The sequence below is a fragment of the Camellia sinensis genome, chromosome 4 (assembly GCF_055761805.1).
Source record: "Camellia sinensis isolate YWXY chromosome 4, ASM5576180v1, whole genome shotgun sequence".
NCBI classification, from domain to species: domain Eukaryota; kingdom Viridiplantae; phylum Streptophyta; class Magnoliopsida; order Ericales; family Theaceae; genus Camellia; species Camellia sinensis.
Window position 1 is genome coordinate 65,229,834 of NC_138964.1, and position 12,141 is coordinate 65,241,974.

General features: G+C 38.5%; 1 pseudogene; it reads left to right on the forward strand.

Annotated features, from left to right (window-relative positions):
* The first annotated feature begins 254 nt into the window (after positions 1-254).
* On the forward strand, positions 255-8,446 carry LOC145789127 (uncharacterized; annotated as a pseudogene).
* The last annotated feature ends 3,695 nt before the right edge of the window (positions 8,447-12,141 follow it).

Sequence of the window (12,141 nt, forward strand, 5' to 3'; positions counted from 1 at the left end):
AAAGCTTCTCACAACTACAAAGACACTAACGGAGAAGAGTAAATGAAAAAAAGAGACAGATCACGAGAAACAACAATGGTGTTGGGATTGAGAGTGGGGGTGGACGATTTTGACTCAGAATTGATGATGCGTATTGCGGTTACGCCTCTCACCAACAAAAATTGACTAAAAAAATCATGGGTGTTTTGAAAAAACCCCAATTATGTTGCGATCATGACTCTAGGGAGGAAATTGAAAGGGGTTCCTGTAATTCGATGGCTTGTGTGAATGAAAATGTCAATTTTGGCTACCCAATTCGGGTTCGGGGTTGTGTTGATTTGGAATCAATGGGGTTGGAACAACAAAACATAGCTAGGGTTGTGCCATGGAGAATACTCGTGTTGAGGTTCTTTCCATCTACGGATATGAAATTGATTGGCGTGGGAAACAAGTTTGGAAATGTTGGATTTTGGGATTTTGATGCTGAAAATGAGGATGGAGGTTGGCTTTATCTGTACCGCCCTTATCCAAGGCCGGTTTCAGGGATTGTAATTCAACCATTTTCCATTTCAAATATATTACTTTTGCAATTTATTTAAAGTTTATTTATTTATTTATTTTTCCCCTATGAAGATGTTAGGAAACCAATTATATTAGGAAGTCTACTTCTTTTCAATTACTATCTAATCAACTTAGGAAGTCTAATTATAATAGGAAGTATATGTTACTTTCTTATATAATGATGCTTATTGTAATGGTTTGGGGGAGGAGATTTAACAATATTAAGAGTTTCGGTGGCTAATTCCCAATTCAAAGGATTGTTGGTGGCTGATCCCCAATCAAAGGATCAAATTCAGGGTCTAGGACCCTGTCATCTAGTATCAGGTCATTCGATCTTTGAACTTCCATCTCTTCCTACTCTTCCATTCATCATCTTCAACATGACTGTTAAGGAACTCGAAGAACAAGTTGCTGCTCTTACTACTAGGATAGACGTGATGTCTACTAATATGCAAGAGTTTATACGTGATAGACAGACCAATAATACCATTCTTCAAAAAATCCATGCGTTGTTGCACGATAGGCAATGTGAAGCTCGCCTTCCCTAATCTGGCATCAATCTTGATCCACCTATACAATGTGATGATGACAATTGGCTTGCTGGTCCAAATTTTAAAAGTCGAACTCCCCGAATTGATTTTCCAAAATTTAACGGTACTGATCCTGAAGGGTGGTTATTTCAGGCTAAACAATATCAAAAACTTAATGGTGTTTTAGGTGCACAGATGGTTCCTTTGGCTATAGTGCACCTTCAAGGCAATGTTATTTCTTGGTATCGCTGGATTAAACAGTCCCTTGGGGTTTTGACTTGGTAGCAATTTTCTCAAGCCATATGCATCCGTTTTGATTCTCAACAACACATTGATCCTTGTAGTTCATTAGCCAAACTGTCTCAAATTGGCACTGTTCGTGAATTTATTATGGAGTTTGAGCGACTTGCTAATATGGTTGCTTGAGTCGCATCAAATTAGTATTTTTCTTTCTAGACTTTTTGCTGACATAAGGGTTGGTGTTCGTTTGCTTCGTCCAATGAGTCTAACCGAGACCTTTAAATTAGCACCCAGCCAAGACGATGCAATTATAGCAACTATTGCACATAATATGACCAAGACTATTTCTCGTCCATCTTATTCACGGCCTTCTAACATATCTTATGTACCTAAGCCTGTTAACCAATTGCCATCCTTACCTATTGGTGTTAAACGTTTGTCATGGACTAAATAGAAGGAACGATGTGAGAAGGGTCATTGTTCTAATTGGGATGAGATTTATAAGCCTAGTCATTGATGCCAAAAGCCACAATTATCTCTCTTGGAAGGTGAACTGGAAGTCAAAGCTGAGGACTTTGAATTTGAAACTGTAGTTGGTGGTGTTCCAGAACCCCCAACTTTTGAAATTTCATTACATGCTCTTATGGGGTCAACGCGACCTGAAACTATGCGCATCAGCAGTGTGAGAACCCGAATATAAAAATTAAGTAAATAATTAAATAATAATAATATTACAATCTCAAATATTTTGGTGGTGAATCCTAAAGTGCAAATTAAATATTTGAAAGGTCTTTTAATTAATTTTAAAACCTAAAATAAATTTACGGTGAAAGTTTTTAATTTAAAGGCAAGATTTATTATTTTAAAATAAATAAATAAAATTAAGTGCCAAATTAGTAAGCATATTTTGATCTAATAATATTTGTATTTTACTGGAGATAGAAATTAAAATAATATAAAGAGATAATAATTTAAAACCTTTTGTTTAGATATATAAACAACAACCCTAGTATTCCTAGCAGCCACAGCCACAGCAGTGAGGAGGAGGGAGAAACAGTAGGAGAATTGGATTTAGGTTTCGTAGTAAGGAGGTAAGCTTTTGAATCCCATCTTCCTTTGTTCCTCATCTTCCTTCCATTATCTTAATATATCTAGTGGGTTAATTAATTGGGTAGATGATGGATGATATATTATTATGCCTAACCAATATTATATTGCAAGGATGATGTATACATCGGTGGAGTGTTTCATGAGAGTTCATATACCCAATATTGTAGTTTAGGAATTAACTAAAGATGATGTTGGGGGACTGATTTTTTTTAGCAGGCCGTGGGCCTTTGAAGAGCCAATGTGGTTGTGCAATAGTATTCTAGAAATTTTAATTGAATTCATAATGTTGCTCCTAAGAATAGTAATCTGCCAGCAAATTTTAGAAATTAAGCAATCATATCGAACGAATGAATTTTGAAATGAAATTTTTACAGTAGATTAATTACATATTTGAATTTTCTCATAATTTTTGGGAGTTAAAATCCATATAAACTGATGCGTTCAAATCTGTCCAGAAAACCTATTTAAAACAGTAAGTTCGGAAGCATCGTTCTCTTTGGGTATAGATCCGAAAATTATCCAATTAGTGTCATTAGAACCAGTTACGAGTCTAGTTTCTTACATTTTTGGCCTTGCGTTGATTGCTCATGTATACTAAGAGAACCATTAATTTCTTTAAAGTGCTGCAGAAAATAACCTGTTCAGATATAATTAATTGTAGATAATTATTTTGATAAGAAAATGAAGTAAAACCAATTGGGTTTGAAACTTAGGATATAGAAGTTGATATCTGGAGGGTTTTGGAATTTTTTGAATAGCGTGGAGTGGGTTTTGTAATTTTTAAATTTAGCGAATGGATTGGGAAAACTTGTTTAAAATTTTGTTTTTTCTTAAAGTTATTTTTAATTAAGTTTCGATTTGAACCCATGTCTTGGATGATTTTAGACCTTGAAGAACATGAACTTAGGTAATATTTAACAGTAACGGTGAGTTGGGTTGAGCCGTGTTAGTGCGTTTTAGTTTGAGGTTACTCAGTTCCTATTCTTTAGTATTTTTAAATTAGTAGTGACGTGTAGTTTTCAGGCACTAGTTGGACTTTTATACTCTATTCGAGGATTACATTATTTTGTTTCTAGGTGAGTAGTTTCATGCTGCATATTTTTATAAATGTTCCCCTACCCTGAACTGTTGGAAAATTTAATTGTTGTTTCAGGACTAAACTGTTTTGATAAATTATTATATTATCAATAGAATCAAATTATTTCTGAAACATGTGTGAACTTGACATATTGTAAACTATTTGTTTTGGTCTCATGTTTATAATGGTGAACTACCATGTTTATCGAAACTGATGTGTATTGATTATTGGGACCATCTGTATATTTTAGTTCAGGGAAATTATTCCACTGTGTATAGTGACTCTGGTCACTAGGGAACAGATCCGGGTTGGGTCGTGATGACTCTAGTGCTCAACGATTGTAAGGAAAAGACTTAGGCTAAGCTAGGTGACCTTTAATCGGATCGTCTTAGAGAAAAGGCCCGAGTTGCCACCCTGAGGATGACTTTTAGTTCGGTATTGAATCCAACGGGGTTTATAGCCTTGAGAACTGTGTGACATGTTACTTGTTATTTCTTGGTACCCAAAAAAATTATTGGTGTTCATCTTGTAATCTATTTTTAGTGGAAAATGTCCTTTATTATGTTCTTGAGAGACATGAGTATTTTAACTGTTGAACTGTGGAACCTTCTTTTTGAAACAGATTATCCTTATCAAAACTGTATGCCAATCTAGTTTCTGTGATATATAACTTATTTTGGAATTGAACCCTGTTTTCAAAACTGTATTTACTATCCATGTTGCTGCTCACTAAGCTATCGGCTGACATAGTTGTTTATCATTTCCAGGTGTTAGAAGGACTTAGAGTGGACTCATGGCGTAGCGGGGACTCAATTGCATGGACCTCTAGAGCATTCACTTATTTTGTTTTAGATTGTTATGTCAAGTTGTGCATATTTATTTTTATTTTTTTTATTAGGGTTCATTTAGGATTATTTTGATATGTGGGCTGTTTATATCCCATAAGTTTGGATGGTATTGTTTACAGTTGGTTTTGCCATTTATAATTGTGGCATGTCACCGGATTGAGTTTGGTTATTTATTATTGGACTTTTGTTTAGTTATTCAATTTGATTATGGTTTCGTGTTTAGGCTTACGTGTGCCTTGGGCTAAGGCCCTGTGGGCCACGGCCGGTCATACCCGGGGTTTGGGGTGTGACAAGCGGCACTCTAAAAAATCAACCTATTACAGTCCTCCTCGGCTCTAGTTCCACACATAATTTTATCCATCCTTCTATTGCTAAACAATGTGGTTATTCTATTCAAAGGGACAAGTCTTTACGAGTCATGGTGGCTGATGGTGGATTTTTAAATCGCTTAGGTAAGTGTTCTGATGTTCAACTTAATTTACAAGGCTACATAGTTTCCACCGAATTTTTTATTTTGGCTATTAGTGGCTGTGAGGTGGTTTTGAGAGCACAATGATTACGATCATTAGGCCTAACTGTTTGGGATTTTCGCAATTTAACCATGAAATTTCAAGTCGCTGATCAAGAGTTCACTTTGGTTGGTGATTGTTCTCCTAGCGTCATGCTTATAGATAATGGCCTGGTACATCGTCTTTTACAACGTGAGCGCCATGGGGTCCTTTTACATTAAATTCTAATTTTATGCTACCTCCAATTGTACCTTCTAAAGTGCCTGTTGACGTTGTAGCTATTCTTTCTCAATTTTCAGATATTTTTGGTACACCCACAACTCTTCCACCTGTCAGGTCTCATGATCATCATATTCCCCTTGTACTTTAGTCTTCACTGGTGAATGTGCATCCATATCGGTATCCTCACTTCCAAAAAGATAAAATCGAAAAAGTAGTTCAGGAGTTACGAGAGGCTGGCCTTATTCGTCATAGCTCAAGTCCATATTCGTCTCCAGTGTTGTTGGTTCGCAAAAAAGATGGTTCCTAGCGTATGTGTGTTGATCATCGTGCACTTAATAAAATTAAAATCAAAGATCGCTTCCCTGTTCCAGTGGTAAAAGAGCTACTTGATGAGTTACATGGTGCAACTATATTTTCTAAGTTAGATCTTTGTTCTGAATATCTTCAAATTTGGGTGCAAGAACCAGATATTCCCAAGATAGCGTTTCGCACACATGATGGCCATTATGAATTTTTGGTCATGCCATTTAGCCTTTCTAATGCTCTTGCTACGTTCCAAAGTTTAATGAACGATCTCTTTTGTTCTTATTTACATAAGTTTGTGCTTGTTTTCTTCGATGATATTTTGGTGTACAGTGCTTCCATCTTAGATCATATTCACCATTTATCTATCATTTTTGGTATTTTGCGTGCTAATCACCTTTTTGTGAAAGAATCAAAATGCTCTTTTGCTCAATGCTCAATTGGGTATCTTGGCCATATTATTTCAGCTCAGGGTGTGTCAGTTGACAATGACGAAATTGCTAGTGTTTTCGAGTGGCCTGTTCCATTCTCCATTAAAGGTCTTCGTGGGTTTCTTGGCTTAACTGGTTATTACCACAAATTTGTTAAAAACTATGGCAAAATCAGTGCACCTTTGACCCAACTGCTAAAGACAGATTTTCTTGTTTGGAATGAGGCCGTTGCTGCTGCCTTTTCTAATTTGAAGTTAGCCTTAACAACAACTCCAGTGTTAGCGTTGTCTGATTTCTCTAAAGAATTTTCTATTGAGTGTGATGCTTCAGGTAATGGTTTAGGCATTATTCTCGTGCAAGGAGGTCATCCTGTTGCATATTTTAGTAAGACTCTTTCTAGTAAAAATTTGAATCTCTCAATTTGTGATAAAGAGATGCTTGCTATTGCTTGTGTGGTCATTCTGGGTTTTTATGCACATACAAACGTCTACGTCATAATTTTTATTGGCATGGTATGCAAGGAGCAACAAAAACTTTTATTGCTCAATGTGATGTCTGTTAACACAACAAGACATAAGCTATTTCGCCCCCTAGACTTCTTAGCCCCTTGCCAATCCCTGATGATGTGTAGATTGATTTATTGATGGACTTTATTGAGGGATTGTCATCCTCGCATTAGAAAACTACAAGTTTAGTGGTTGTGGATCGCCTCTCCAAATATGCTCACTTTAGTGCTCTTTCTCATCCTTATTCTACCACTACTGTTGTTGATATTTTTGTAAGAGATATTGTTCACTTGCATGGCATGCCTCGTACGATTGTTAGTGATAGAGACCCCATCTTTCTTAGTAATTTTTGGGAAGCCTTCTTCACTATGCAAGGTACGCAATTATGTCGGAGTTCGGCTTATCACCCTCAATCTGATGGTCAAATCGAGGTTACTAACCACACTTTAGAGTGTTATCTTCAATGTTTTGCGGGTTAGAAACCTCACAATTGGTCTCCCTGGTTGCCTTGGGCTGAATGGTGGTACAATACCACTTATCATTCTGCTATTCAAATGACTCCAGTTGAGGCTGTCTACAGCTACCCTCCACCTTTAGTTTCGACTTATCTTCCTAATACAACTATTGTTCATACAGTTGACCTTGCTTTATGGGATCGCGATAATACTTTGTAACTTTTAAAGGATCATCTGCAATTTGTTCAAGCTCACATGAAATTCTATGCTGATGCCAATCAAACTAAACGCCGTTTTGCTGTGAAAGATTGGGTTTTTTTGCGGTTGCAACCTTATCGCCAGTCTACAGTTGCTTCGCAACATTATTGCAAGCTTCCTCCCCACTTTTATGGACCTTTTCACATTATTGCGCAAGTTGGTTCTGTCACTTACAAGTTGGACCTTCCTGAAAGGTGTCGCATATATCCCCGTTTTTCATGTCTCTGCCTTGAAGTTAAAGTTGGAGGCAAATGTTACTTCCAACCCCTACTTACCTTCTCTTACTAATGTTTTTGAATGGGGCCTGAGAAAATTTTAGATCGCGACATCTTCAAGCAGAACAATCAAGCTGTCACACGTTTGCTCATTCAGTAAAAGGGTTATTCTGTTAATGAAGCTACTTGGGAAGATCATGCTACTTTTTGTGCTCATTATCCCGATTTTCCAGCTTGAGGACAAGCTGTGATTCTAGGGTGGTCAAATGCTAGGAAACCAATTATATTAGGAAGTCTGCTTCTTTTCAATTACTATCTAATCAATTTAGAAAGTCTAATTATATTAGGAAGTCTATGTCATTTTTCTTAAATAAGGATGCTTATTGCAATGGTTTAGGGGAGGAGATTTAATAATATTAAGACTTTAGGTGACTAATCCCCAATTGAAAGGATTGTTGGTGGCTGATCCCCAATCAAATGATCAAATTTAGGGTATAGGACCCTATGAGAAGAAGTAAATATAGTATGTGCATGTGCAATTATCCCCTTTAATTGCTTCATTTTGCATTTGTTTTACAACAACCAGTTCTTGTATCTCACTTGTTGGTAGTGACATGACTGAACTTGGCTTGTGCATTCCTCTGTTTGTATATCAATGTGTATGTAGGTATATACTAGCTGCTATGATGGATTTATCCGATTGATGGATGTCGAGAAAGAAATATTTGATCTGGTTTACTCCAGCAATCATGCTATATTTTCCATTTCTCAACGAACAAATGATGCAAAGTCCTTGTCTTTTAGTGAGGGTCATGGAGTTCTCAATATTTTGGATGAGAGGACAGGAAAATCTTCAGCTTCGTGGATTTTGCATGAAGATAGAATCAACACTATAGATTTCAATTCAGATAACACTGACATCATGGCAACGAGCTCCACAGATGGGACTGCTTGCATTTGGGATTTGAGAAATATTGATGCAGATAAGCCAAAATGTTTGTAGATAGTTAACCATCAAAGGATTGTGCATTCTGCTTACTTTTCACCATCTGGAAGCTATCTAGCCACAACAAGGCATGTAACCTTTTTGGGACTGGTTATGTTGTTTGTGGCTCTCAGTAAGTATTTTGATAGAAATGATGTAAGACTGAGCAATATATTCTATATTTTCTTTCTGTGGGATGTTGACTATAGTGATTAGGTGTAACGATCCGGATCATTGCAACATTGTGAAGTGAAAATAATATTTAATTACTTCTCCGATCAATTTATATGTATATATATATATATATAAAGCACTAGAATTGTTAAGCATCTAATAAATTATGTCTTTTAAAATTACAAGTTACAGTTGTCTCCAAATGTAGACACCCCATTTTTGACCGTCCTCAAGACTTAGACGTCACCGTTTGAACACTCGGTGATCATCCATGTTTGTGTTCGTTTGGAGTTCCCGGAGGTCTCGGCTACGTGCCTTGCCTCAGGATCTCCGAATTCGACCGTTTAGTGTCTGGTTTTGCGCCAAACACTTGCATTTTGCCTTGGAGGGGCAGGGAATGCCTTGTGAGGCATCCCCACACACCACCGGCCATGGCCAGAGGCCACCGGTTGGTTTTTGCTGCCACCGGCAATGTATATTGCCGGTCGACACTATTTATTGCCGGTCGGCACTCCATTTTGCCAAAATGGCATCTTTGGCCGGCCGACTACTGTGCATCTGCTTTTGCAGATATTTTATCACAGCTGTCTTGCATTTGGCTCCCCTCCATACACGTGTATGGAGGGATCTCCCTCTTTAGAAGCTTGTCTTGTAAGCTTTACAAGACAAGAAGCTCTATAAGAGGAGCCCTTCTCTCCCTTGCTTAGGGTTAGACACTTTGGACATTTTAGAGATAGAAAACACAGAGGAAAGCTCTGGTTTTAGGGTTAGGGTTTGATACATATTCTATCTCTCTTTCCCTCTCTTGAGTGTTCTAGGTGCACTTGTTCTTACTATTGCACACAAACACCTAGTGTTTCACCTTCCTTTGGCTACTGAGGTTCTAAGGGGCTAGTTTTGGTGTTTTGGAGCTGGATTCAAGCCAAGGAGGGCTGTTGGAGCACCATTGTTGAAGGGGTCTTCAAGGGTCAGAAACTAGTCTCTTTATTCCCCATTTTTGCATTATATTTTTACCCATCTTTGAACTATTTTTGTGCTTAGTGTATAACATAAAAAAGTTCTGTTTTTAGGCCCCCTAAATAGTTCATTTAGGGTGTTTTGTTTTTTGAGGGTGTTTGACCCCTCTTAGGCCTTGAAAGGCCCCATTTTGAGCCATTTTGAGTGAGTTTCGAGACTTTGGTGTTTGGGCCTCTTCACCACTGAAATCTTGAGGGATTTCAGTGGCGGAGATGGTGCCTTGAAGTCTCCAAAAGGGGAGGGCCACCCCCTCTCCTTGTTGTCCTTGAAAGGGACCCTTTTTGGCCTCTTGAGGGAGCATCATGTTAGAGTGTGTATTGACCATGTCTTGGCTGTTTTCCATGCTCATTATGCCATGATATAACCTTGTTGTGTGTTGGTTTTGGTACACCATGCATACTTAGCATACCTACTATGTAATGCCTTGTTATTGCCTTAACATGCCTTAGGTTGTTAGCCTTTGCTCTAGCATGTTTTAGGTTTAGCCTTGTGAAGGTTTTGTGCTCATTTTGCCATGTTTTAGGTCTGTCCATAGTTGTTTGGGTTGATCTTGGCATGCGTAGTATAGCTCCTTTGTATTTGAGCTTGTATGCTTCAAGTAGGTGAATGTGTAGTACGCGTTGCTTGCATCATTTCGGTGATTTGGAACCACCCTACATGTTATTTCAGTCCCTTTGACATGCTCATGTGTTTGCCTTGGATGCCTCTTTGAAGCTTTAGAAGCTTGCCTTGCATGCTCCATGTTTTAGCATTTATGCATGCTTGGACCATTGTTGCATGTTTAGCTTGCTTTGTTGCTTGGTTTGGCACCATGCTTTAACATGATTTTCAGAGCTTATGTTGCATGCTAATTGTCCATGATAACCCTTTTCAAGTGTGCCTTAGAGTTGCTTATTTAATGCCTAAGTGATTGGTCCAACTTACTTGCATGTGTGTATGTATGTTTGATCCCAATTCCTTGGTTTTTGGCCACTGTTTTAGGCCTATTTAGAGTTGCCTAAATCATGTCTAAGTCCACCTTTTCATCAGTTTGCATTGCCTCATGTTCGCTTGTATGCTTGCATAAGTGTCTTGCCATGCCATGTTGCATCCATAGCTTGTATGCCTAGGTTGCATTGCATCTTGCATGCACGCCTTGTTCCTTGACTTGGTAATAGGAATTAGGCCTTAGTTCGTTTGTTTGGTTTGCATTTCATTTGACATGAAAGTTGCACACCTGATTCTTTGGGCCATCATGCATGGAAATGCGTGATTGGCGGTCCGAGAATCGAGACACATGCCCTTTTGAGTCACAAACATGATAGGGGGCATGATTGGTGCATACATTGCTTGAATTGTATTGCCATGCAAGTTCTGTCCTCTGCTGCTGTGAGTTGCAGGTTCTGCAGGCATTCTTTGCCGACCGGCAGTATACATTGCCGACCGGCAGTGAATCACCAGCCGATGGATCCATTTTGTGCCGGTGACCACAATTCACTGCCGGTGGTATTTCTACTCAGTCGGTGGTGATTCCCAATATCCAGAGAAGCATCTTTGAGACTTTGGCAGTCTTCAGAGAGGCAGAGCAGGGAAAACAGAGGCAGCCTATGCATGGCAGTGCATTTCCGAGCGAGACCCGAGCAAGCATTGCATCTGGCTCTCCTCCCGAGGCGGTTTACTGCTTTTTCTAGTTTAAATTAGTTTGTTAATTGATTAGGCAATTTGTAATATTTAATTAGCTTGCGTAGTTAATTAATTTGTATTATTTATTTGGTCCCTCCGGGCGAGGGCAAATCTGTAATAAGTGTGTGTGAGTGGTGTGTATGTCTTCCAACCCCCACTTCTTTCTTCCCTTTTACTTATCTGCTTTGATGGTTAGTAATAGGTCATGTTTAAATTAGCATACCTTATGTTATGCATGCGTGCATCCATATATTTGTCTTGCATGCACCGGGCTCGGTACATCATGCTAACTGCATTTGTACTTCAATTTCAAATTGAATACGTGCATCAATTGGCTGCATTTCATATGCCATGTTTAGGTTAGCCGAGCCTACTCTAAATTGCATCTTGTATGTGTTGCATTAGACATTTAGAACATGGACTTGGGTCATGCATTGATTACTAATGAGTTCTCTGTTTTGGCACGGAGTACGATGTAAGTATTTTTATGCTTTAGCATCATCGCATGCGTGTGAATGCTATCATGACAGCATGCCTACCATGTGGCTAGATGCTTATGTGATAAACTGCTTGAATGCCTATGGGTGAAGGTTGGATTGTTTGAGTTGGGAAAACTCGTTGAAATCCGTATTTTAGCCTACTTGCGAGTAGCAAATTCCAAAACATTTTTCCAAAACAAACGGATATGCAATGCTTATTTCCAAATTAGGCAATCTAGTCTATACTTGTTTGCTGCGCGCATAATATAGTAATTCTAGGCTAATAACTGGAATAAGAACATATAACGTTTTCAAAAATGGATATCACGATTAGTAGAGGCCGATCTTCGGATCGGGCGAGAGGAGGTGCTCATAGCTGACCTTCCCCAATCGTACCCAAGCTCCCGAGCCGAGGCAACTTTGGCAATGACGGACACGCGACTTTGTATCTGGCAAAGCAGTCCATGTTTGGCACTTCTTTCAAAAAAATCTGTTTTTCTCAAAACGATTTGTCGAATTTGGACTCTTTGGTTCAGATTAGGAACCGTGACAATTCGAGAGTCCGAACTGTAGTAACCC